Source organism: Schistocerca gregaria, chromosome 3 (genome assembly GCF_023897955.1).
Source record: "Schistocerca gregaria isolate iqSchGreg1 chromosome 3, iqSchGreg1.2, whole genome shotgun sequence".
Classification (NCBI taxonomy): Eukaryota; Metazoa; Arthropoda; class Insecta; order Orthoptera; family Acrididae; genus Schistocerca; species Schistocerca gregaria.
This window is the reverse complement of record NC_064922.1, coordinates 553,605,443-553,632,056: the sequence shown is the minus strand read 5'-3', so window position 1 is coordinate 553,632,056 and position 26,614 is coordinate 553,605,443. Positions and strand designations below refer to the sequence as shown.

Genomic DNA, 26,614 nt, shown 5'->3' with positions numbered 1-26,614 from the left:
GTGTGACGGGGATATATTGCCTCCACCTTTCTCATTACCTGACTGTTAGCAAACACACGCACTCAGGTAACAAAGGTCATGGGATAGCGATACGCGCATATACAGATGATTTTAGTAATGACCTACACAAGTTATAAAAGGCCAGTGCATTTGCAGAGGTGTAATTTGTACTCAGGTGCTACATGCGAAAAGGTTACCGACGTGATCGTTGCCGCATGACAGGAATTAACAGACTTTGACCGAGGAATGGTAGTTGCAGATAGACCCATGAGATATTCCATTTCGGAAATCGATTTGTAATTCGATATTCCGAGATCCACATCGCCAAGGGTGTGCCGAGAGTACCAAATTTCAGGGATTACATCGCACCATGGACAACGCTGTGGCTGACGGCCATCACTTAAGGACCGAGAGCAGCGACGTTTCCGTAGAGTTATCATTGCTAACAGACAAGCAACTCTGCGTAAAATAACCGCAGAAATGAACGTGGAACGTGTGTCGAATGTATCCGTTAGCGCAGTGCAGCGAAATTTGGCATTAGTTGACTATGGCAGCGTATGACTGATGCGAGTGTCTTTACTAACAGCACATCTCCTGCAGCGCCTCTCCTGGGCTTTTGACTATATCGGCTGGATTCTATAGACGCCTGGAAAACCGTGACCTGGTCAATGAGTCCCGATTCCAGTTGATAAGAGCTGATGGCAGGGTTCGACTGTGGCGTGGACTCCACGAAGCCATGGACCCAAGTTGTCAAAAAGGTACTGTGCAAGCTGGTGGTGGCTCCATAGTGGTGTAGGTTCGGTTGACATGGAATGAACTCCTCTGGTCCAACTGAATCGGTCATTGACTGGAGAAGGTTATGTTCGCGTACTTGGAGACCATTTTCAGCCATTCCTGGACTTCAGGGTACCAAACGATGATGGAATTTTTAAGGATGACAATGCGCCGTTTCACCGGGCCACAGTTGTTCGCGATTGGTTTGAAGAACATTTCGGGCCATTCGAGCGAATGATTTGGCCACTCAGAGCACCCGACATGAATCATATGCAATATTAATGGGACATAATCAAGAGATGAGTTCCTGCACAAAATACTGCACCTGCACCATTTACGCAATTATGGACTACTGTAGATGAAACATGGCACAGTACTTCTGCAAAGGATTTCCAACAACTTGTTGAATCCATGCCACATCGAGTTACTGCACCACATCGACAAAAAGGAGAACAGGCACGGTATTAGGAGGTGTAATATGACTTGTGTCACCATAGTGTATGTGATCGGGAGAAAGATACCGAAGGTATACACATCAAAAGTTCTGTGGACCGTTATAGGAAAAGATCTTAATTTCTTAGACTTCATTTTTGAACCAGGAGTCTTGTGGATAACATCGGAAGTTCACTGAGGTTTTTTGCGTATGATGCTGTAGTATATCGAGAGGCTGTAACAATGGAAAATTGTACTGAAGTACAACGAATTGACGCATGGTGCAGGGAATGGCAATTGAATCTCAATGTAGACAGGTGTAATGTGCGGCGAATACATAGAAAGAAAAATCCTTTATCATTTAGCTACAATATAGCAGGTCAGCAACTGGAAGCAGTTAATTCCATAAATTATCTGGGAGTACGCATTAGAAGTGATTTAAAATGTAATGATCATATAAAGTTGCTCATTGGTGAAGCAGATGCCAGACTGAGATTCATTGGAAGAATCCTAAGGAAATGCAATCCGAAAACAAATAAAGTAGATTACAGTACACTTGTTCGCCATCTGCTTGAATATTGCTCACCAGCGTGGGATCCGTACCGAATGCGGTCGACAGAGGAGATAGAGAAGATCCAACGGTGAGCAGCGCGCTTCGTTACAGGATCATTTAGTAATCGCGAAAGCGTTACGGAGATGACAGATAAACTCCAGTGGAAGACTCTAAAGGAGAGACGCTCAGTAGCTCGGTACGGGCTTTTCTTGAAGTTTCGAGAACATACTTTCACCGAGGAGTCAAGCAGTATATTACTCCCTCCTACGTATATCTCGTGAAGAGACCATGTGGATAAAATTAGAGAGATTAGAGCCCACTCAGAGGCATACCGCCAATATTTCTTTCCACAAACAATACGAGACTAAAATAGAAGGGAGAACCGATAGAGGTACTCAGGGTACCCTCCGCCACACACCGTCAGGTGGCTTGCGGAGTATGGATGTAGATGTAGATGTGGAACCAATAATGCTTTATCAAGGTCAGTGGACACAAAGATGGCGTTTTACGGTTGATAAGTGGTGCAGAAGTAAATAAGTCATAGAAGATTGTCACCACATTAGAAGCTGGGATGGGAGCCATTTTTGTTAACAGCTGCTTAGCATCTGCCGAAATTCTTTTTTATGTCACCTATCTTTATCGATGTTCCCTCGCTTTATCTTCATCAGTAATTTACTACGGAGAGGCAGACAACGCTAAACATTTTTCGATAGACGTTACAAACAACATTGTCTAATACATTTATTGTCTACGTAAGCACAACAAAATCCCGTCGCGCATTAGGAGCGCTATCATATAGTGTGTTCATCTCTCCAGGAATGGATGGTCATCATACACGAACCTGTCAGCCGCCGTGAGATACACGTTTAAAGTAAACGCAGTGTCATTTGTTCCAGTTGACTTTCTTAAGGCGCCCTCTTGGGAAAGGAGGAAACTTCGTTCTTAGGGAAGCATTCACGCTTCATAGCTAGCCATCTGAGCACTAAAGCGGTCTGTTTATCGACCTGCTCTCTGGTCTTGCTTCCCCTCTGACGCTGGTTGTGGCGCATGAAGAGCATAGCAATTTTCCAACGTTTCATTTTAGAAAAACAATGCGCATTCTTCACATCGCACTAAACAGCCGTCCTCTTAAAAAATGTGCATATGTGTTGTACATTCGGAAGGCATTTTGTACCCCCACGAAGGAAGACATATACTTACAACTGCGTTTCACCATCTCATCTTCTATTTAGACAGCTTAATATTTTGTGCTTTTAGTGCGTTCCGACTCATGTAGGAGAAGTTTTATGTTCTGACAGCAGATGTGCTTATAAACAACGTGAGATATGTCGATTATACCTCAATAGTGCCAGAGTTATCACAATATCTAAGTCGAAAGTCAAAGTAACCCTATACAACGGTACAGCCTCCCCCAGTACTCATATGAAATGTCCGATACCACCTTTTTTATATGTATCCGGATAGTTATAGAACAATTCAGTGCTTCCTAATGCCTTGTATGCGTGTCTTTATACATATCATTCTGTTCTATTTGATAAAAACTTTATATTCATTGCCAAAGCATATGTAATGTTCTGGAAGGACGTGTGTTGTCATAATTATCGGTGGATTGTTGTCATTCATAAAACTATGTGCATATACTAATTTAAGTAACTAATCAAGAAACTGAAGTAATAAGCCTTAGAAATAAATAACTAGAGCCTGCAGAGATATTTGCATGAAAAATCAATGCTTCTAATCAACAAAATGGTAATCTAAAAATACAGTAACAGAAGACCTCATTATGTTGACAAAGAGTTTAAAAGTTATTACCAAGCGATGTATTTTTAATTTATTTTTATGTCTTCCTCTGTAATTAATATTCTTTGTAATTACATTTCTAATTAACTCTCCAATTGTTTACATCTCACAGTTTTCCAGTTTCCAGAATTTGAGGCCTTATTTGTGCATTTTATGTATGTAATCGGATAAAGCACGAGTTCTGTACTACTACTGAATATTAGTAACCAAATCCTAACTGTAATCAATTACATAACTAAAATAATACGAGAGACATTATTGTATTTAAAGTTCAGAATGATTTTATTATGGAAAATTAAAGATATTACTATAAAGGATTGTCATTGAATATTGTATTTTATACCTTATTCGGCTCTAACATCAGTTTCTTTAGTTTTTCTAAATTTTAATTGTAACATCAAAATTGTACAAAATTAATAATGCTTTATTTTGGAACTTATTGTTAAAATTCTATATAAAGCGATGCAATGATGCTGCGAGGAGTCAGTTTTGAAGTTACTTTTGGAAGTCAAAGAGATCTGCGACGTCTGTCCATTTTTTGTTTACGTGACGAGTGTGCAGTTCAGATGTCAACGTGAATAATTTTTGTGAAGCATGAAAATTTCGCACTCATTCATCAGTGGACCAGGCAGAAGAAACTGAAGTAACATTCGACATGAAACGTTACACCTATACTCAGGGAATGAGCATCGAGGAGCAGATGCAAGAACGTTGCCCCGTCGTTCTATGCAAAGTCCTGAAGGAGGTGGCTTGCCGTTGCCTTTCTTCGATCTGTTATGAGTTGTAGCGTGTGTGCCTGTGTCGGGTGGATGACTGCGATGAGCGCTTGTACAGTGTAGTGCAGTGTAGCGTTTGTGGAAACACTTCAAGAAATTTGGAATTTAATCCATGATATTAGCGCTAGGACTGGTGACCAGGAACTTTAACGCTACCCCATCTCCTCCTCCTGCCGGCCAATTACTGGCGGTGAACATTTTGCACCAACAAGATTCGGACCGGCTTACCTCCGAGTCAAAAGTCACCGCACAGCTGTGCGTTAAAGACCTCGGCTAGAGAGGCAAATAATATGTGAAGGGGGAGAACAAATTTAGACATTTCGAAATTAGGAGAGAATACGAACAGCGGCCATCTACTTCTACTAGAAACAAACTTCACGATATTTTAGTCCTTACTACTGGATCATTAACTCAAAATTTCATTTATATGACATTTGAACATTATATCTCCCAATGTTCTCGACGCTTCTATGAAAAGAGGTACACCTTAATTTAATAATTTATGTAGAACATTAGTCTTAATGTTTCATATTAGAAGATTCCAGTAAGAATGCATTACAAGAATGATTCTTTACACGCAATTACGTGCATATAAAATACCGAATTTAAAAAAGGGCGTTTAAATGTTTCTGCTGGCTGAAAAATGAACACATTTCTGTTATATTACAAAGAAGTTTCTAATGGCGTCGCTAAGGCAGAAGTTCCTAAGGTATAAATTTAAAAAAAGCCAGTAGATCGCATGTATTCAACAAATGAGATAGATAACGGAGATTTATTCTTTTGCAAGACTTCCGAAGCCTCACTTATAAATTGTAGCTGAATAAAAAGATAATGCACTGCTTGGCATTTATTTGCAATGAAAATGATAGTTAAATTTTTTTCCTTCCGTTCCAAGAAAGGAAGACAGCATCTTATTATTGTAATACTAGCGAGATACTGCACACATAGAGTGATCCCAGAATCACAGAGAGATTAGCCCAGTGCTGAAAAATATAAGCGAGAAAGTTTCCCCATGTTATACGTCTAAATACTTTTCTCAGTTGTTCAGAAACAATCTGCTCAGTTTGTGTAATGGTTAGTTCCTCACAAGCGTGTTCCTCTCAATGAGCGCGAAACAAAAAAATTGATTAGAATAAATATTCTGAAGAATGTGACATAAATGAACGTAGACACGTAGGGCAAAACAAGTGCTTGAGAAAGCTTTTCGATACATGACTCATTATAATTCAGTTCTGAAGGAAGACATGAACACAAGTTACCAATGACTTACCAAAGTCAATATATTACATCTTTTTTGAAAGTGAGGCTACCTGTCTCGGTGTCCGTGTGACTATCTGCACTATTAAAGAGCCATCATCTCAGCCAGTTTGCTGGAAAAATTCCCCGTTCCATTGTAAAGAACTTTCGATATCTGTGCATATGGTCTAGCGTGTACAAAATATTTCTGTTTTGACCTGTAACTTATTGTTACCGTTTGTTTGAGGAAACCTCTGTTCAATACGAGGCTCGTTTAGTCTGATTTCTACGTCAGTGAAAACAATATAACCCTTCTGCAATTATTTATAGTCAACCTCAGGCAAAAATCTCGCTTCCTTGATTAATTCTGACGTCTAACATACTCGATTCGAACATCTCATATTGTTACGTTGAGACATTTTTACAGAAATCGAAAATCATAAACATAAGAGTTCGTGTCTAGAGCAGTAAAGTGGATTGCTTTATGACACAGCTGTTATAAATTGTAAGTCGAACGTCCACGATGCAATAAGACATTTCATAAAGTGATCTCACATTCGCAAATAGATTTCCCATTTGTAAGAATTTTATTTAAGGCAGTGAACCATGTGAACGAATTAAAGGAAACGGCAAAAAAAAAAAAAATCTACGAACATCGTATAATTCACACACCATAAAAAGCTTTTTTGTTCCTAGCTGAATCATCATCACGTAAAATATAACACAACGAAATATTCTTCCTCGTCGTTACGATAAAGAAGGACATATCGTAGGGGTTTTTACCGTTAAACTGCTTTCTAACTGCAGATGACTCTGTACACTTCCGTCTGTCGTGATGTGGTAAACTTTGTGTTATCCACAGAGAAATTCCTCGAAGGCTCCAGCCGTACAAAAAAATGATGTCTCGTGGTATTCCAGTCGATGATGACACTGGTCTATGGTGGAAGGTAGTCAATAAAAACATTTATAAGAGAAGGGAGTAGTTGGTTTGTAAGCCATACAATGATAATACACTTCTGTCCGGTCGCTTTTGATGAGCTTTATTTCCTAAATTTATTATTCACGAGCCATATCAGAATGGAAATATTCTTTTCGAGTTTAATTACTGCTTGAAAATAGCCTATGAGGAAAGCGACACGTATCTTAACTTTACGTCACGGAAACGGTTTCTCAGTCTGAAGCTTATTTTGAAAACGGCAGCCCATACTTGTCAACAAATCACACAAATAAAATACAAAGATACAGAAGCACACGAAAAGTTTATAATTTTCATAATAATGTAAACAATAAAATCAGACAGTAGACCCTTAAGGGTCAGTTCTTAGACTCATTCTCTTCGTTCTTCAGAGCTAGAAAGCTTGTGGTTGATCCTGCCACACCGATTTTCAGGACTGACAGTCTCTGTGTAATTGAGACAGTTTTTAGGTATACATATCCCGGAAAACCTAGGATGGAAGACGGACTAGAATAATCTAAATAAAAAGATACACATTCACATAACTTTAAGAATTATTACGTGAAATACCTCCCGTGCACAAGTGTTCTCAATGTATCTGATCACTACTGATGGATGAAATTATCTTTTGAGGACTTGTATAATTAATAGAATAACATGTACACTACAGGAAAGATTTCCATAATAATTAGATAAACTAAACACAGACGGTCTTGTAGATCAATATTTAAAAGTATCAGTATACCGTCGCTGCTTTTTTTTATATATCTACAAAGCACTAATCGTCACAATTGGAACCATCTGGAAAGATGAAAATATCTCAGACTATAAACGTAATGCCGGCCGCTGTGGCCGAGTGGTTCTAGGCGCTTCAGTCTGGAAAGGCACTGCTACTACGGTCGCAGGTTCGAATCCTGCCTCGGGCACGGATGTGTGTGATGTCTTTAGGTTTAAGTAGTTCTAAGTCTAGGGGACTGATGACCTCAGATGTTAAGTCCCATAGTGTTTAGAGCCATTTGAACCATTTTTCATAAATGTAATTTTCACTCTTATGATATCAAGCAACACAGTTAAGACAAACATACTGGCTTTAGGCTGTAAAACACATGACATCCTATTTGAAACAGGTACAGAACTTATACAACTTTAAAAAGAAACTTTAACAGTACTTGCTTGACCATTGCTTCTATTCTGTCTCCGAGTTTCTAGAGCAACATAAAAATAATGTAATTATATGAATGCATGGTGTCTGTTCCTTCGGACACGTCCGAAAGAACAGACACCACACGGGATTATCAGCGGTGATACATATTGTGTAAACTGAAGGGGGAGGGGGAAGAAAGGGAAGGAAAGGGAAGGAACAAATGATACCAGCTGCATCGGCAGTTTTTGCGGAATCGGCGGCGACAAGTGACAGATCCGATAGAACAGACACCACGCATTCATATAACTGATTCACCTCGGTGGACAGTGACTCCACGACTTTCACTTCGGACGCACGTTTACATTCGACCTCCAGCAGGAATCTAAAATTAGCGAGCATGGAGAACGTGGACGGGCTGTGGATAGTTGGCGCTAGGTGGGAGTGTGAGGCGGCCGGGCAGTGTGCCGAGATAGTTCCCGAATTTACGCTAAATTTTGTGCTGGGATGACACAGTGGTTAACGCAAGTGCCTAGTAAGCAGGCGATCCCGACCTCGAGTCCCGGTCTGGCATATCTTTTCATCTTCACCGCTGATTCCGCACGAAGTCAGGATGCAACTCACATCATTAGTCCTTCCCTTTACTTTACTTTCTCCCTCCTCCCCTTCAATGTACGTAATTCATTGGTGTCTAAATTAAAGCAACAAAGCGCTATTTGTCCACCCTGTGTTTACCGTAATTTACGATATAATCATACGAACTGTCAACAGGTGTCCGCACGATCCTGTACTGCACGGAAAATGGCATTCCTGTCAACGGCAGCCATGCCAACGATGACGTCAGGGCACCTATCAAACGAGGTAGTGTTTGACGGATAGTCCCACATCGATAACCGCTGTGTACACAGTCGCAGATTGTGCAATATGGTACAATGAACAACCTACCAGACTCTCTGCGGTGGAGGGCCAGAGGAAGAACGGAAGCAGGACAGGCGCAAAATGATGTGGCTTAACGTGAATCGTTCTGTCGTTTCTCGGATGTGACGACGTTTAACAGAAACCAAAACTGTTTCTCGAAGACCAGGTGGCGCAGTGGTTAGCACACTGGACTAGCATTCGGGAGGACGACGGTTCAATCCCGTCTCCAGCCATCCTGATTTAGGTTTTCCGTGATTTCCCTAAATCGTTTCAGGCAAATGCCGGGATGGTTGCTTTGAAAGGGCACGGTCTATTTCCTTCCCAATCCTTCCCTAACCCGAGCTTGCGCTCCGTCTCTAATGACCTCGTTGTCGACGGGACGTTAAACACTAACAACCACCACCACCACCACCATCGAAGACCAGGGCTGGGTCGACCACGTCAGAAAGAGAGGACCGTTCATTTGGCTGTAAGGACGCGACGATACCGCCCTAGTACTAAACGATAAATCGCATCTGGTGTCGCAACGTCCAATGGACATGTTGTATCAGTTCAAACGGTATACAGAAGTATACTTTATGTATGTGTACCTCTGACGTGTCTTCACAGAAGGGAACGTTCAGAGTAGAGTTGTCAAAATGCCACGTGGTCAGTCGAACAGCGGGCCATTGTTCTTTTCACGGATCTGTCGTGATCTGGTCTAGAGAGTGATTCTCTACGGATTTTCATCTGGAGGGAATGTGGAACACAATTTTGGGACCCAAACATTGTGGAAAGAGACAGATATGGAGAAGGATGCTAGTGATGTGAGCAGGAATTACGTTGACCACTTGAACACCTCTTTGTGAAAGGTTTAACTGCTGACAGGTATCGTGACGAGATCTTGGGACCCCATGTGCGGCTGTTCCGAGGTGCCGTCGATCCAGACTTCATATTGATGGACGATAACGCTCGACCTCATAGAGCACAGGTGGTTGATGTTTTCTTGGAAACGGAAAATATTGCACGCATGGCGTAGTCTGCTAGCTCTCCCAATTCCAGTTCCATAGAGCATGACTGGGATGCACTGGATAGACGGTTTGCATCGCACCAGCATCCAGAAACCACTCTCCGAGACTAGAGAGCACCTCTGCAGGAATAGTGGGCATTATTGCCTCAACATGAGGTTGATGACGTCATTCACAGCATTCTCCGTCGTCGAGAGGGGTAACTGCGTGGTCTTGGCGCCTTGCTACGGTTCGCGCGGCTCCCCCCGTCGGAGGTCCGAGTCCCCTCTCGGTCATGGGCGTGTGTGTGTTGTCCTTAGCGTAAGTTAGTTTAACTTAGATTAAGTAGTGTGTAAGCCTAGGGACCGATGACTTCAGCAGTTTAGTCCCATAGGAAACTACCACCACCACCATCCCCCGTCGTTGTCATGCCTGTATTGCTGCCAGAGGTGGGCACACCTTACACTGAGCTCATTAACCAGTTGTCGGAATATGTGTGCAAATCCTTTAAGCTGCAAATAAATAAATAAATAAATTGTTGTTTACGTTCTGTGTTCGTTACATTGTTTCTGCTTTACTGCCACGTGTTTACACTGTTTTGTTCTAAAATGAACGCAAACTTGCAAAATTTTCGGTTGTTACTTTAATGTTGACCACCAGGGTATTAAATGTACTCGTAAATGCCGTGCGACTAGGGCCTCCCGTCGGGTAGACCGTTCGCCGGGTGCAAGTCTTCCGATTTTACGCCACTTCGGCGGCTTGTGCGTCGATGGAGATGAAATGATGATGGTTAGGACAACACAACACCCAGTCCCAGACCCAACTGGGAATCGAACCCGGGCCCTTAGGATTGACATTCGGTCGCGCTGATCACTCAGCTACCGGGGCCGGACACAAGGGTAGTATAACTGATTAAATGTTCTCAATAACACTTATTGATTTCAATAATATTATTTGTTTTTAGACATATGTCACTAGTATGCAACATGTATTGGATCGTCCTATATAGTATATACCAAATAACGAGTTCAGGAACTAATTAAGAAATGCGAATACGAATATGCAATACAGATGATATTCTTTTGCCTTCTACCTACCTCTGATCTGACTTCCCAGACGGTTTGAGGGAAATCTTCAGTTTAAAGCGACTCTGAACCATGTGCCAAGATTATATGTTTCACGTATACAAAGCAATGGTAGAGGCACAATAAATAACGACAACCCACTGGGTATCGAACTCAAGGCCTTTGGATTAGCAGCATGACACAGTGTTAAGGAACATTTTAGAAGTACTGGCTTTTTAAATGAAAAGAACACCAAAACAGGGTATACAGTGCCTCATCATACAATAACATGATGCACAGTCAGGATAGGAGAGGACTCAAATAATAGTCCAGTTATCCTGGTTTAGGAATTCTGTGATGCTGAATGCTGAGATGAGTCCGTAAACAGACTATGGGAGATTCTGTCGCCTCTTCCTCTTCTTCTTATTCAGCTGAGTTAATGTCCCGCCCTTGTGACATTAAAGTCGTGGGATGTTAAATTTAAAATCTCTTTCTTACACCGTGGCGTATTGAATGCGAATAATCCCACAGTTTTAAGTAAGTTTACTAAAAGTGGATTTTAAAGTGACATTAAACAAATGAAAAGGCAGATTGGGTACCAGGTGTTGGCCTTTTCATTGCCCTATTGTACCCTCATAAAGAGGGGATTGGGTGTTATTTTCAGAGAAACAGCTTCGACGACCCTTATGTACTAGAAATCGAACAGAAGACCGAATCATAGACGCACAGACATCCTTATTATTTGGCTTATTACTGAAAGGTTGCATGAAAAACATAGCTGTGAAATCCTTACGAAAGCCTCAACTATAGGAAAGTGAAGTGTTTTTTTTTTTAATGGAAGAAGCCAGCTTAAATAATTGTACCAATGATGTCTAATTGTGTCCCCAAACATCAAATTACAAATCACCAAATGTAAATAAGGGTTTAATTTTGAGATGCGCAAAATAAATTTTATCATGGCTTACTTTATCTGTTACAGGGACAGATAGAGATATAACAGTATCGGTAAAAATGGGTATCTAACCTCACTAGCTCTTCACAGTGCAGGAAATGTTGATGATAGATCTATAAAAACATTAGTAACGAATTCACAATATTGCATACAAACCACACTGTTAAGAATTCTTTATCCAGAAGGAAGTCCCCTTGCGCCAATGCTTTTTAACACCTATACCGGTGATCAAGTTGTTACGTGTGACAACACAATGAATGGGTTGACCAATGGTACAGTTTAGTATTTTATCCGTCAACAGTAGCTGTAGTTGTATGTACCAAAATTATTAGCAACCAGCTGCATAAAGGAAATTTAATTTCTTAACTGGTTTCATACACTTAGCGCCCTTATTCGGAAGTGTGTGGTTCATAGTAGTTATGCAGAAATGGTATAATAAAGCCAAACAACAAGAGCAGACATCATGCCAGAACTGGAGCTCATCGACTAATGGCATGCTTGTATTGAAGTTGGTTTCAAGAAGGGGGGAAAGAGTACGATATATAAGTATCGTACTTTTGATGTATAGGTATAGTTGTTCAAAAGCATTGGTACTAAGATGCTTCTTTCTGGTAGAGCAATTTTGTAAAGTGTTAGTGAATTCCGTTTGCCTCCTTATGACAGTAGGATCTGTTCTAATAATCTTACCTTAGGTGTTCGAGAGAAGCGTCATTAAAAATACTATGTAAAACCCAGTCCACTGAAAAGTTGAGTCTAAGCTTTCCACATACGCTGATGAGCCTATACAGTAGGACTACTGCTCACAGAAAGACTGAACGATACAGAAAGACTGGTACTGTGGGCACTTGGCACAGAAGGGAAAGTATATAAGTGGAGCAGAGATGAATGTAAACTCATTCTTGGTCCTTGGAAAGATACTGCACATGTTCTGGACTCCTGATGCACATAAGGGTGCCTTTATGGTACTGCCTCACTGCTTGCTGGCATAGCACAGCGAAGATGAACCAAGCGCGCACAGTCTTACTCGTCCATTCAACCTGCATCTCGCTGTCCATCCTACTGCTCGCTACGGTCCATGTTATGACATTAAGCTGGTTTGTGTTGGGTTTCACACTGCGCCCATCGCCCTGTCCTGAAACTTGAGCCGTCTTTTGCTACTTCAAGGCCCGCCAGCACTGAGGATGCACCTGCATATGTTGATGCTGCAGCCTCACTGATGGCCCCTCGCTCCTCCTTGCTGGCACATTGTACCTCACTGATCGCCAGGAGCCTTGTTGCATTTAAGCTGCAGCCTCGCTGCTCTCAGGGAGTAATTGCCTGCAGCTGTTCACATAGCAAGCAGAGTGCTAGCTGGGTAGAACATGGTACTGCTGGTGTAGCCATGAAGCCGCCTATCACTTAAAATATTCCCATTTGTTCTATGTACCCATTCCACTGTATCATTGGTCAGTGGATGAAGAGAATAGTTCTCAACTTCTTCACATGCAATAACCAACATAGTTTGTTGAATGAGTATGACTTGAAATTCGTACCTTGGTCCGTAACTATACCTGTTACTCCAAACTTCATCATTCACTTACTAAACGTTGTTTTTTGAATTTCCGTGCCTGCTGCTTTGGTACACCAACAGACGTTATTGTTAATACAAATCAGCTTCCAGCTAGTGTGAACAGTCCTGATACACCAATCACAAGAATTTAAAATGATTTTGATTGGTCTGGTAGCCTCTGTAATGGTACTTGTTTGCGATTAAAGTCAGCTCAATGTCCATGCTTTATGCAATTCTTGATGTATTGATGCACATCCGTTTTCCTTCCTCTCCACTCTCGGAGTTTGTTGCTCTGCAATTTCCATGACCAGATAACACATGATCATTTGTTTACTTTAAAATCTCCTCCTTAAACTTCGCTGGTACTACACTCCTGGAAATGGAAAAAAGAACACATTGACACCGGTGTGTCAGACCCACCACACTTGCTCCGGACACTGCGAGAGGGCTGTACAAGCAATGATCACACGCACGGCACAGCGGACACACCAGGAACCGCGGTGTTGGCCGTCGAATGGCGCTATCTGCGCAGCATTTGTGCACCGCCGCCGTCAGTGTCAGCCAGTTTGCCGTGGCATACGGAGCTCCATCGCAGTCTTTAACACTGGTAGCATGCCGCGACAGCATGGACGTGAACCGTGTGTGCAGTTGACGGACTTTGAGCGAGGGCGTATAGTGGGCATGCGGGAGGCCGGGTGGACGTACCGCCGAATTGCTCAACACGTGGGGCGTGAGGTCTCCACAGTACATCGATGTTGTCGCCAGTGGTCGGCGGAAGGTGCACGTGCCCGTCGGCCTGGGACCGGACCGCAGCGACGCACGGATGCACGCCAAGACCGTAGGATCCTACGCAGTGCCGTAGGGGACCGCACCGCCACTTCCCAGCAAATTAGGGACACTGTTGCTCCTGGGGTATCGGCGAGGACCATTCGCAACCGTCTCCATGAAGCTGGGCTACGGTCCCGCACACCGTTAGGCCGTCTTCCGCTCACGCCCCAACATCGTGCAGCCCGCCTCCTGTGGTGTCGCGACAGGCGTGAATGGAGGGACGAATGGAGACGTGTCGTCTTCAGCGATGAGAGTCGCTTCTGCCTTGGTGCCAACGATGGTCGTATGCGTGTTTGGCGCCGTGCAGGTGAGCGCCACAATCAGGACTGCATACGACCGAGGCACACAGGGCCAACTCCCGGCATCATGATGTGGGGAGCGATCTCCTACACTGGCCGTACACCTCTGGTGATCGTCGAGGGGACACTGAATAGTCCACGGTACATCCAAACCGTCATCGAACCCATCGTTCTACCATTCCTAGACCGGCAAGGGAACTTGCTCTTCCAACAGGACAATGCACGTCCGCATGTGTCCTGTGCCACCCAACGTGCTCTATAAGGTGTAAGTCAACTACTCTGGCCAGCAAGATCTCCGGATCTGTCCCCCATTGAGCTCGTTTGGGACTGGATGAAGCGTCGTCTCACGCGGTCTGCACGTCCAGCACGAACGCTGGTCCAACTGAGGCGCCAGGTGGAAATGGCATGGCAAGCCGTTCCACAGGACTACATCCACCATCTCTACGATCGTCTCCATGGGAGAATAGCAGCCTGCATTGCTGCGAAAGGTGGGTATACACTGTACTAGTGCCGACATTGTGCATGCTCTGTTGCCTGTGTCTATGTGCCTGTGGTTCTGTCAGTGTGATCATGTGATGTATCTGACCCCAGGAATGTGTCAATAAAGTTTCCCCTTCCTGGGACAATGAATTCACGGTGTTCTTATTTCAATTTCCAGGAGTGTACTTCCCGAGACCCTAGCCGCATTTCCTTGCACAACAGTCCGTCATACTTGCTGAACTGAGAGTGCCACTGTACTGTTTACAGACCCTGTCAGCGTTCTGCAATGCCTGCCACGCTGCAAGACTATGACCCGGAACTTTCAACACTGCTACCTTTATGTTTAATGCGTCTGCATTCCTGTATTTCTACCTTGCTTGGGTACTACTTCGTAGACAAACTCGCCTAGCTATGTTTGTCATCCTGCTGGAAGGTACCTTCAGTCCCAATAGCCACTTCAAAGCGGCATGTGGTCAGTCACTACCCGATTTTATTGTTGTTGTTGTTGTTGTTGTTGTAAAGATAACATCTAAAGTATTTTGCACCGTAAGTGAGGCTCAACATCTCTTTCTTTATACTTATTTTTAACAAAGTCTGAAGAAACAGACATCGGTGGGATCTCGCAGCTGCACTAAATTTATGAAATTTATTTGTAATCGTGAAATCTTTCTGGCATTAGCTACGAAGATATTACGTATTGGTGAAACATGAAAAGCTGTGGCGACTGGGACGCGAACCTGGATTTCTGCTCGTATGAGCAGTCGCCTTAATGACTGTAACTATCTAAGCACACTTCCAGGACCGACCCAAACTTCCATTTGTTGTAATGTCTATAGACCCTATCGCCTGAACTTTATTTGGACTCTCGCAACAGGGTTTCAAGGACACAAACGTATTCAAAGTTAGTTTTACGACCGTCATTTTGCCTGTAGAGGCTTGTAATCAGGTTTGATTCCCTAGCGAAACCGTTGTGCCCAGCAACTATATTCATTTCAATTTGTAAAGGGTACAGCAATCAGCTACAATGATGTTTGTTGTATATCTCGATTTCGGTCACTGTGTAATCAGCTTCAGTGCAGTAAAGGCAAGTTAAAACTTCTGACATGACTACTCCAGTTGGGTCTACCTGCATATACAAATGTTTTAACTTACATGTACTACGCTGAAGGTGGCCACACAAAATCTAGACATGCAATAAGCATCACTGCAACTGACTGCGTACCCTTTATCTACTTGAGGTTCTAATACTTATTTTCAGCAATGTCTGAAGAAACAGACATTGGTGAAATCAAGGTTCGGATACCTGTCTGGTACAAATTTTCATGTTCAACCAAAGGGTAATATCCTCATACCTAATGCAGCTAATGTCAGAAAGATTCTGCAGTTACGAATAAATTTTATACATACCTTTCACTGTTTTTGAATAGTTGTTCTGCACTGAACTCAGCTGTCTCGACGAGTAGGCAACAAGACGCTCTTCAGTGTTAATCTTCTCGGTTAAGACACATCCCGAAGAATGATTAGACGCTTCAAATGAAAGGGTTAACTCCCTGGAAATACTAAAATCGGACTTGGTGTCAAAACACTCTTTAAATTCGCCCTGACACTCTTATGCCGAATTTCACAGCGTTCCTCAGCAACTGTATGAGTGGTCGAGCATGTCAGTAAACGCTTTTTACGAATTACGATACTGCAGTGTCTGTGTTGTTGAGAAGAGCGAAGTAGTGCACTGTAGCAACTACAGCCGTTATGAAATACACAAAAATGTATTCACAGTTGCAAATACGAACAACCATCAGCTGATGACAATGAAAATTTGTGCCAGACCGGGATTTGAACAGGGAAATCCCGCTTTACGTGAGCGGTTGCCTTCAGTGCTTTGCCTATCTGTCCACAACTCACAACCAGATCCAGATTTCCTTATGTCGTCGTTTCTGTAACACAACCTGTACTCGTAACATATTATGTAACGTGCATAAGGGGGAGGATATTTTAACTGAAAGTCGCTACTTTATGTTGGCTCATAAATACGATATTGCAGTGCCTGTGATGTTCAGAAGAACGCTGTGTGATACATCACAGGCACTGCGATATCGTATTTATGTTCCGATATAAAGCAGCGACTTTCAATTAAAATATCCTCCCCTGCACAGGAATCACATATGTGTATACAAGCACACGCTGTGATGCAGGAACTATGGCATATGGAAATTTGGGTCTGGCCATGGCTCGTGTACGGATAGCCACAGTGATTGAGGTGACCACTCATGTGAAGTGGGAAATCCGGGATCGACTCATGGGCCGTCATAAATTTTCGTTGTCATCATTCCCTTGTACCGCTGATAGTTGTTCGTATTTGCAACTGCAAATACATTTCATGCGTTTCATAATGGCTGTGGTCGGAGCAATGCATGTCCGAAGGAGTATTGGATAGGTCTTCTTAACGACACAGTCACTGCAGTACTGTATTTATCTGTCAATGCCAGGTAGCGATCTTCAATTAAATGTCCTCCCCTGTATGTGAATTACATGATCAGTTGTGAGCCACGAATGACAACATGTGCAAGTTTGGGTCTGGACATCAGTCACATACAGGTCGTCGAAGCGGTTCAGGCGACTACTCATGTGAAGTTGGAAACCCGGATTCCGGTTCCAGTCCCAGTCCAGCACAAATTTTCAGATGTTGTCTACGCTGCTCCACGCGTTTTGAGGATATGATGACATCTTCTAAGTAAACTAAACGCTGACGGAGTTTCGTACCTCTCAACACACCGTTAAATGATCTCGGAAATGCTGCAGCCGCATTTTTCAATCCAAATCGCATTCTCTTGAACTGTTAGTACTCCTCTGGTACCAAAAATGTTGTCTTCGAGAAGAACCTCCAATTGATAGTAACCACTCCTCAGAAACAGGGTCAAAAAGTACAAAAATGGTTAAAATGGCTCTAAGCACTATGGGATTTAACATTTGAAGTTATCAGTCCCCTAGACTTAGAACTACTTAAACCTAACTAACCTAAGAACATCACACACATCCATGCCCGAGGCACGATTCGAACCTACGACCGTAGCGGTCGCGCAGTTCCACACTGAAGCGCCTAGAACCGCTCGGCCACTGCGGCCGGCACGCAGCAGATCCCATATGGTCTAGAAGCGTCTGTGGACCTTTCTGATATGACCATCATTCCTGTATCCAATGGACTACTACTCCCTTCTACTCTTCCATCAGCAAATGGCTAGTTAATAAAATCTTCCCTAATTGGCTGCAGATACCTAGGTATGCGATGGGGTTTCTGATACACAGGTGCTTCATTCCCGGTTGGTATTTAGTGTTGAGTCACAGGTGTTAGGCTTTATAGTTTTAGAGAAGTGAAGTATCCCGTTTTTCACATAGGAGTGTGGTTCTGTCAGTCTTAATCATCTTTTCACTTAATACAGATTTCGATAATATACATTGGGTCATGTGTATCCTTTTGTGAAGATTTGGATAACAATTCTGTCAAATTATAACTTTTCCATAATTTTATTAAAAGTGCATAAACTGTATAGACAAATTCACCCATGACGAATACAGATATAAGAAAAATTCACAATAACCGTAAAAGAACATTATAGGGTAAATTTTACAATTATTCTTTATCCAAGAATATTTGAAAGAAACAACATATTGTAAGTACAAAAAGCTGTGTCTATTACTAACTCATTCCACTGTATCTACTTTCCTTCATTTGACGCCATTGCAGGCTGTCATATATTCTTCACATATTCTATGTCTATACTGTAGTAATACTCTGTGAGAGTTCATGAACAGTCGATTATATATATGAGAATTGCTCAGAAAGTAATGCAGTTTTTTCTTCAACAATTCTTTATTGAACCTAATGAGAGTTACAGACATAAAAGAATGGTGTTCTATCTACACACCCTATTTTTCCACATAATCTCCGTCCCTTTCTATGGCCTTCTTCCAGCGTCGGAAAAGGGAGAGTGTATGCTCTGTCGGTACCAATTCTTGTCCTGGCGGCGGAGTCAGTGATTCACTGTGTGAAACACCCCCTCATCGTCCTCAAAATGTCTTCCACTGCCGGCCGGGGTGTCCCAGCGGTACTAGGCGCTACAGTCTGGAATCGCACGACCGCTACGGTCGCAGGTTCGAATCCTGCCTCGGGCATGGATGTGTGTGATGTCCTTAGATTAGTTAGGTTTAAGTAGTTCTAAGTTATAGGGGACTGATGACCTCAGAAGTTAAGTTCCATAGTGCTCAGAGCCATTTGAATTTTTTGTTCTTCCACGAATGGCATCCTTTAATGGCCCCAAACAAGTGGAAGTCCGTGGAGGCTAGGTCATGAGTTTCAGGTGTGACAGGTGTTGATGGTTTCCCCGACCCTTGCCAATCGTGGAGTTCCTCCGAGTCGTCCTCTGCTGATCTGTACTCCTCACTGTACTCCTGTCGACAGTAGATGCTCCATAGACTTTGCACAAGCGTTTCTGAATATTCCCCACAGTTTATTTCTCTGCAGTGAGAAATTAAATCACGGCACGTTGCTTGTAACGTACCTCACCTGCAGGCGCCATTTTGAAACTGTCCTGCAGCTACGCTGTCTATCAGAAGTGACGGAAACCTGGCGCGCTCATCAGGACACATCAAATAATACATACTTAACGTTTCGCATTCGTAGCATTGTTTTCGGCTGAAAAAAATGCGGTGCATTACTTTCTGGACAATGTATATTCTCAGGCAACTGATTTATTGATTTTCAACACTGATAAATAAAAGAAATTAATAGAGAAATGCACTGCAAGGAAAATTACATTTTGTAACATCAATGACCTGAGGATTTTTCCTGTCATTGAGAGAAATGGATCCAGAAAAAGACTATAGTGCATATGAAGAGATAATTGTTCATTCTGATAACAAAGGGACTGCTACTGTCGTTACGAATAAAGAGGGTTATGGAAACAAAATATTAAATTTTTTAACGTCAGGGAAGTATAAAAATCTGAAGATAGACTCAATCGCTGCCACACTGAAGGAAACAAATATTCTGACAAAGTCATATATTACAGTTAAAAAAGAAGATAAAAAGGCCATATTGAAGACTGAAGCTATGTGTCTCCAACTTTGCGGCCTATCCAGAATTCCCCGACGTATCCAACAACAAGATACGATACAGATCATATATAAATGACTCAGGTCATTTCATTGTGAAACTTTTAGTTTGCTCCCTGAAGACATTCTATTACGTTTCGGCATAGTATATTTATTCACTATGATTCCTGTCAGTGAAATTGAGATTTATACACTGAGCTGACAGAAGACATGGGATACTTCCTAATGGCGTCGGACCTCCTTTACACGGCGTGGAGCACCAACTGGACGTGCCATGGACTCAACAAGCCGTTGGAAGTTCCCTGCAGAAATATTGAGCCATGCTGCCTGTATAGTCGTCCATAACTGCTTACGTATTGCCGGCGCGTCATTTTGTGCGCGAACTGACCTCTCGATTACGTCCCATAAATGTTCGATGGAATTCATGTCTGGCGATCTGGGTAGGGAAATCAAAATGTTCTTCAAACCAATAGCGAACAATTGTGGCCCAGTGACATGGTGGACTGTCATTCATAAAAATTCCATCGTTGCTTGGGCCCATAAAGTACATGGATGGCTGCAAATAGTTTCCAAGTAGCCGAACACACCCATTTCCGGCCAATGATTTGTTCATTTGGATAAAAGCACCCAGACCATTCCGTGTAAACACAGCCTATTGTTAAGGAGCCACCACCAGCTTGCACAGTGCCTTGTTGAAAACTTGGGCCTATGTCTTCGTGGGATATGTACCACACTGGAACCCTATTAGCACCTCTTACCAACTGAAATCGAGACTCTTCTTACCAGGACACTGTCTACACTGTTTTCCAGTCGTCAAGGCTCCTACCGATATGGTCGCGAACCCAGGCGATGTTGCGCTGTTAGCGGAGGCACTCCCGTCGGTCGTCTGCTGCCACAGCCCATTAACGCCAAATTTTGCCGTACCGTCCCTACGTTCGTCGTACGTCCCACAATGGTTTCTGCGGTTATTTCACGTAATGTTGCGTGGCACTGACAAGTCTACGCAGACCACACTGCTCCCTGTAGTTAAGTGAAGGTCGTCAGCCAGTGCGTTTTCCGTGGTGAGAGGTAAAGCGTGAAATTTAATTTTCTCAGGACACTCTTGACACTGTGAATGTCTTAATACTGAATTCTCTAACGATTTCCGAAATGGAATGTCTCAAGTATATAATTCGAGCTACCACTCCGCGTTCAAAGTCTATTAATTCTTGTCGTACGGCCATAACCACTCGATATCTCATGAATTACGTGAGTACATACTAGCGCCTTCTGTATACCTGTATGTGCACTTCGCGATCCCGTGCCTTTTATCACCCCATTGTATAGCGGATGTTTTTCCAGGGGATTTGACTGTTCTTCTTAGACATTGCCTTATTTTTAGCCAGTTCTAATTGGAAAATGGGTTTTATGAGCAAATTGGTGGTATCGGAACAGGCGATGTATTGGATGTATCGAGCAATGATTTGTGTTTGGAAAAATTCGAAGAATCAGGTCTAGCAAAAACAAATGAGAAATCATCCCGATGGTATCCCTTTGTGGACGATGCATTTGTGTCCAGAATGAGATTTTCCACTCTGCAGCGGAGTGTGCGCTGATATGAAACTTCCTGGCAGATTAAATATGTGTGCCCGACCGAGACTCGAACTCGGGACCTTTGCCTTTCGCAGGCAAGTGCTCTACCATCTGAGCTACCGAAGCACGACTCAGGTCCGCTACTCACAGCTTTACGTCTGCCAGTATCTCGTCTCCTACCTTCCAAACTTTATAGAAGCTCTTCTGCGAACATTGCAGAACTAGCACTCCTGAAAGAAAGTATATAGCGGAGACATGGCTTAGCCACAGCCCGGGGGATGTTTCCAGAATGAGATTTTCACTCTGCTATATCCTTTCTTTCAGGAGTGCTAGTTCTGCAAGGTTCACAGAACAGCTTCTGTAAAGTTTGGAAGGTAGGAGACGAGATACTAGCAGACGTAAAGCTGTGAGTACCGGGCGTAAGTTGTGCTTCGGTAGCTCAGATGGTAGAGCACTTGCTCGCGAAAGGCAAAGGTCCCGAGTTCGAGTCTCGGTCGGGCACACAGTTTTAATCTGCCAGGAAGTTTCGATGCATTTGTGGTTTGATCAGCCGGTAAAACAGCTTTAAAAGAACTCTTTTCTTATTTAAGTAATGTAAATCGAAAAATTCAGATTATCACGGAAATGGAAGTTTGTGAAAGATCGATTGTAGATTGGACTTTTTTTCGGAAGTCTCGCATACGGGTAGATATTAACATAAGGCTTCCATCCATTGTCCACAACAAAAGAGGTGTCTCATTAAAAGTCTTGTCGACAGAGCCAAAAACATTTGCACGCCGGGACACCTAGACGTCGAATTAAAACATCAGCAGCAGGCTTTTGAGAGAAAAGGCTATCCAGGGAAAGAAGGAAGTACAATTCTACGACCAAATAACAACAGGCTGAAGGACCAGTATAAAACACAATGACAGAAGAACACGTTTCTCTCCATTTTATTAAAGAAGTATCTGATCTCGCCGGTAATATTTTACAGAAATTTAAAATCAGGCCGTTTGTCAGACCAACATGAATTTTGTGAATGCTATATTGTTTTCTTTCTAGAAACGGCGAGCGTATAGCTTGTCCATATTACTGAAGGCCATAAAGAAGTATATTTTTTAAAAATTGTGAAGTTACCTAAATTGAGAATAAAAGAAATTGAAACCAAGTCTCACGAAAACAAGAACCACATCAAAGAAAAGCAGTTTCCTGTAGGGATACAGCAGTTAGTTGTATGAGGGGGCTAAATATTAACTACCTAGACGATCAAAATTGGACAGCAGAGTTCATGTTATTAACTAGGTTTTTCAGGGTTGTATTATGTTTTAATTTAGATATTTTAATTGTTTTTAACTATGAATGTCTTTAAAAAAGAAAAATTCCTAACGACCATATAACGCATAATAGTACGTAAGTTAAATGCATGGTAAAGTCAACCCCACCTTTATTGTCATAGAGAGCGTCAGTTCGGTCCGAGACTCACAGTAGCGCCACCTCGCACATGTAATGTCACCTCATCAGTACAGTTGATGAGGACGCCGTACATGTGTATGTATGTTAGAATGAATGATGAAGTCATACCCGGTGCATTGTGAGTGCTCCTTACAACCCCTCAAACGGCTCTGAGCACTATGCGACTTAACTTCTGAGGTCATCAGTCGCCTAGAACTTAGAACTAATTAAACCTAACTAACCTAAGGACATCACACACATCCATGCCCGAGGCAGGATTCGAACCTGCGACCGTAGCGGTCACGCGGTTCCAGACTGACGCGCCTAGAACCGCACGGCCACTCCGGCCGGCCTTACAACTCCTCCTCAGGAAAGAATGCTAAATATCCACACTGACACTTGTTATAAAATGTGCATCCCCGCACAGCTCTTGGTGTTGAATAACGATTTGATTCACGGATCCAGTTATATGGCTCCTTCCGTGTATAGCGATTTCACGACTATGACGTCTGGGGCCTGATGATGGCATCAATGTAATGCCGAAACTGGTAGCACATAAGAAGTTTATAAAATAAATTTCTACAATACATACGGCTGTTGATAAATTATTGCATCAAGAAATACGTGCCAGCCGTTGTCCCACGGTCCACAATGGATCAACGAAGACTAATATTAATTGTTTTTTTGCGTTATGTGGTTAATATCCGTTAAAGTTTGAGGTATTGCATTTTGTTTGCTTCCAGAGGCATTTGTTGGAAAATGGCCCGCGCCGTCCACACACTGGGTATTTAGGCGCTGGACTGCGGTGAGTGCTGGCCGCCTGAGCGACCGGAGGCAGCATCATTGCCGCCGCCGGGCTGCAGCACAATCGATGGCGTGGCGCGCTGCCAGCGATAAAGGGCCGCCGCACGCCTGTGCCAGCAGCACGCGCCCCCAGCACGCCTGCGCTCTCCGTGTTCCACACCGCTAATGCCACGTTGTTCCTCCTCGCACGGTCCGCCGGACCAGGCGATACGCGGCACGAGACGCAGCGCAATCACACCGTGGTCGGTGGAGGGGAAACATTAATCGACGGACCCGGCTCAATTTTCATCAGTCTTTGACTTACGTAACACACTGCGCAACACAATCAGAGTATCAATTTTTGGAAATCACTCAACTGTCTCCAATTACGACACATACGTTTGGAATTTGGCTTGGTACCTTGAGACATCACCTTCGGTCTTCGACGCTTCAAGCAGCGAGGTGTCGAGAAACACAGAAAAAAGGCCAGAGCTTAGATGTTCATGTGACGTGTAAGGTTGCTTAATGATGACACATGTGGACCAAAACTCACCAAACTTCTGTACACTGCCACTGTAGACGTGCCACACGATGAGAAGGTTGTCATACCCTTGCCATCCACATTTCACATCTCCTTTTGATGTCTCTCCGATGGAGGTCAGAACCGCGACGACCAGCATTGAAATCTTGCGCTTTTCTTACGGGTGGCAGAGGAAAACATTTCAGACACACCGCCTCTCAGTATTAACACGAGAGGGCCTCCGACGCGGGGCGAAGGGGGGTGGCATAAAGGGTGCCAATGAAACCACTCCTTCCCCTGGGAACCCCCACATATCGCTGTCAAAAACGACAGTTCACAATGAAACTTCCAGGAAGATTAAAACTGTGTGCCAGACCGAGACTTGAACTCGGGACCTTTGCCTTTCGCGGGCAAGTGCTCTACCAACTGAGCTACCCAAGCACGACTCACGCCCTGTCCTCACAGCTTCACTTCCGCCGGTACCCCGTCTCCTACTTTCCAAACTTCACAGGCTGTGGCTAAGTTATGTCTCCGCAATATCATCTCTTCCAGGAGCTGTGAGGACGGGGCATGAGTCGTGCTTGGGTAGCTCAGTTGTTAGAGCACTTGCCCGCGAAAGGCAAAGGTCCCCAGTTCGAGTCTCAGTCCGGCACACAGTTTTAATCTGCCAGGAAGTTTCATATCAGCGCACACTCCGCTGCACAGTGAAAATCTCATTCTGGAATCATCCCCCAGGCTGTGGCTAAGCCATGTCTCCGCAGTATCCTTTCTTTCAGGAGTGCTAGTTCTGCAAGGTTCGCAGAAGAGCTTCTGTAAAGTTTGGAAGGTAGGGGATGGATACTGGCAGAAGTAAAGCTGTGAGTACCGGGCGTGAGTCGTGCTTCGGTAGCTCAGTTGGTAGAGCACTTGCCCGCGAAAGGCAAAGGTCCCGAGTTCGAGTCTCGGTCGGACACACAGTTTTAATCTGCCAGGAAGTTTCATATCAGCGCACACTCCGCTGCAGAGTGAAAATCGCATTCTGAGTTCACAATGTGGTGAGAAACAGCACTATGTTCTTGACAATCGTTGGCACTATTAACACCACCGGACATTTAAACCCTAATCTGAGGACATTGTAGGGCTGCATCCCAATTGAACATAATCACTTTCATTTGTAGTGCAGCGTGACGGCAGTTTTTACCCCCGTGTGCAGGTGTGAACCACTAGCGACAGCCGTGCTGTTCCGCGGCCTCACATGGCGTGATTAAGGGGCGACAGGGCGGGGCGGGGCGGGGCGGGGCGGGGCGGGGCGGGAAACATTCATGTGTGGGCGAAAAGAAAAAAATACGGCAAAGTGCCCCTCTAACACCTCTCAGCTCGGTAACAGGTGGCTCCGGCCCACCTCTATTTTAAAAAAAGTACCTGTACAGAGGCAGCCTGTGTAGTAGTCCTAGGGATCTGCAGGCAGGCAACCCCTTGATATCCCGATAATTTGAGATGCCTTCTGCAGGTGTCCAGGACCGCTTGTCTGCGTAAGGGCACTTTTTAAAAATTATCAATAAAGGTGGACAGGTGCTACCGAGGGTGTTAACGGGGTAGGGGGTCGGGGCTAACGTTTTGGTAGACAACCATATGACAATATCGCTTCCCAATCCCCGGCCCCCTCCCAGAGATCATGCCGTAGGAGGCTGCGAAACAGCAAGGCTGAAAACGCATAAGCACAATTTCCTTCGTCGGATTACACTCTTGGAAATTGAAATATGAACACCATGTATTCATTGTCCCAGGAAGGGGAAACTTTATTGACACATTCCTGGGGTCAGAAACATCACATGATCACACTGACAGAACCAGAGGCACATAGACACAGGCAACAGAGCATGCACAATGTCGGCACTAGTACAGTGTGTATCCACCTTTCGCAGCAATGCAGCCTGCTATTCTCCCATGGACACGATCGTAGAGATCCTGGATGTAGTCCTGTGGGACGGCTTGCCATGCCATTTCCACCTGGCGCCTCAGTTGGACCAGCGTTCGTGCTGGACGTGCAGACCGCGTGAGACGACGCTTCATCCAGTCCCAAACATGCTCAATGGGGGACAGATCCGGAGATCTTGCTGGCCAGGGTAGTTGACTAACACTTTCTAGAGCACGTTGGGTGGCACGGGATACATGCAGACGTGCATTGTCCTGTTGAAACAGCAAGTTCCCTTGCCGGTCTAGGAATGGTAGAACGATGGGTTCGATGACGGTTTGGATGTACCGTGCACTATTCAGTGTCCCCTCGACGATCACCAGAGGTGTACGGCCAGTGTAGGAGATCGCTCCCCACACCATGATGCCGGGTGTTGGCCCTGTGTGCCTCGGTCGTATGCAGTCCTGATTGTGGCGCTCACCTGCACGGCGCCAAACACGCATACGACCATCATTGGCACCAAGGCAGAAGCGACTCTCATCGCTGAAGACGACACGTCTCC

At 43.9% G+C, this 26,614-nt stretch overlaps 1 protein-coding gene and 1 non-coding gene across 4 annotated transcripts in view; one reads left to right on the top strand and one right to left on the bottom strand.

The window, feature by feature from the left end:
- LOC126354266 (gamma-aminobutyric acid receptor subunit beta-like) overlaps nucleotides 1–26,614 on the bottom strand; it is a 298,711-nt gene that overhangs the window by 112,891 nt on the left and 159,206 nt on the right. The gene's annotated exons all lie outside the window — the stretch shown is intronic.
- Nucleotides 25,038–25,112, top strand: Trnas-cga (transfer RNA serine (anticodon CGA)). Its single transcript has one exon. It is a non-coding gene; the product is annotated as a tRNA-Ser (tRNA).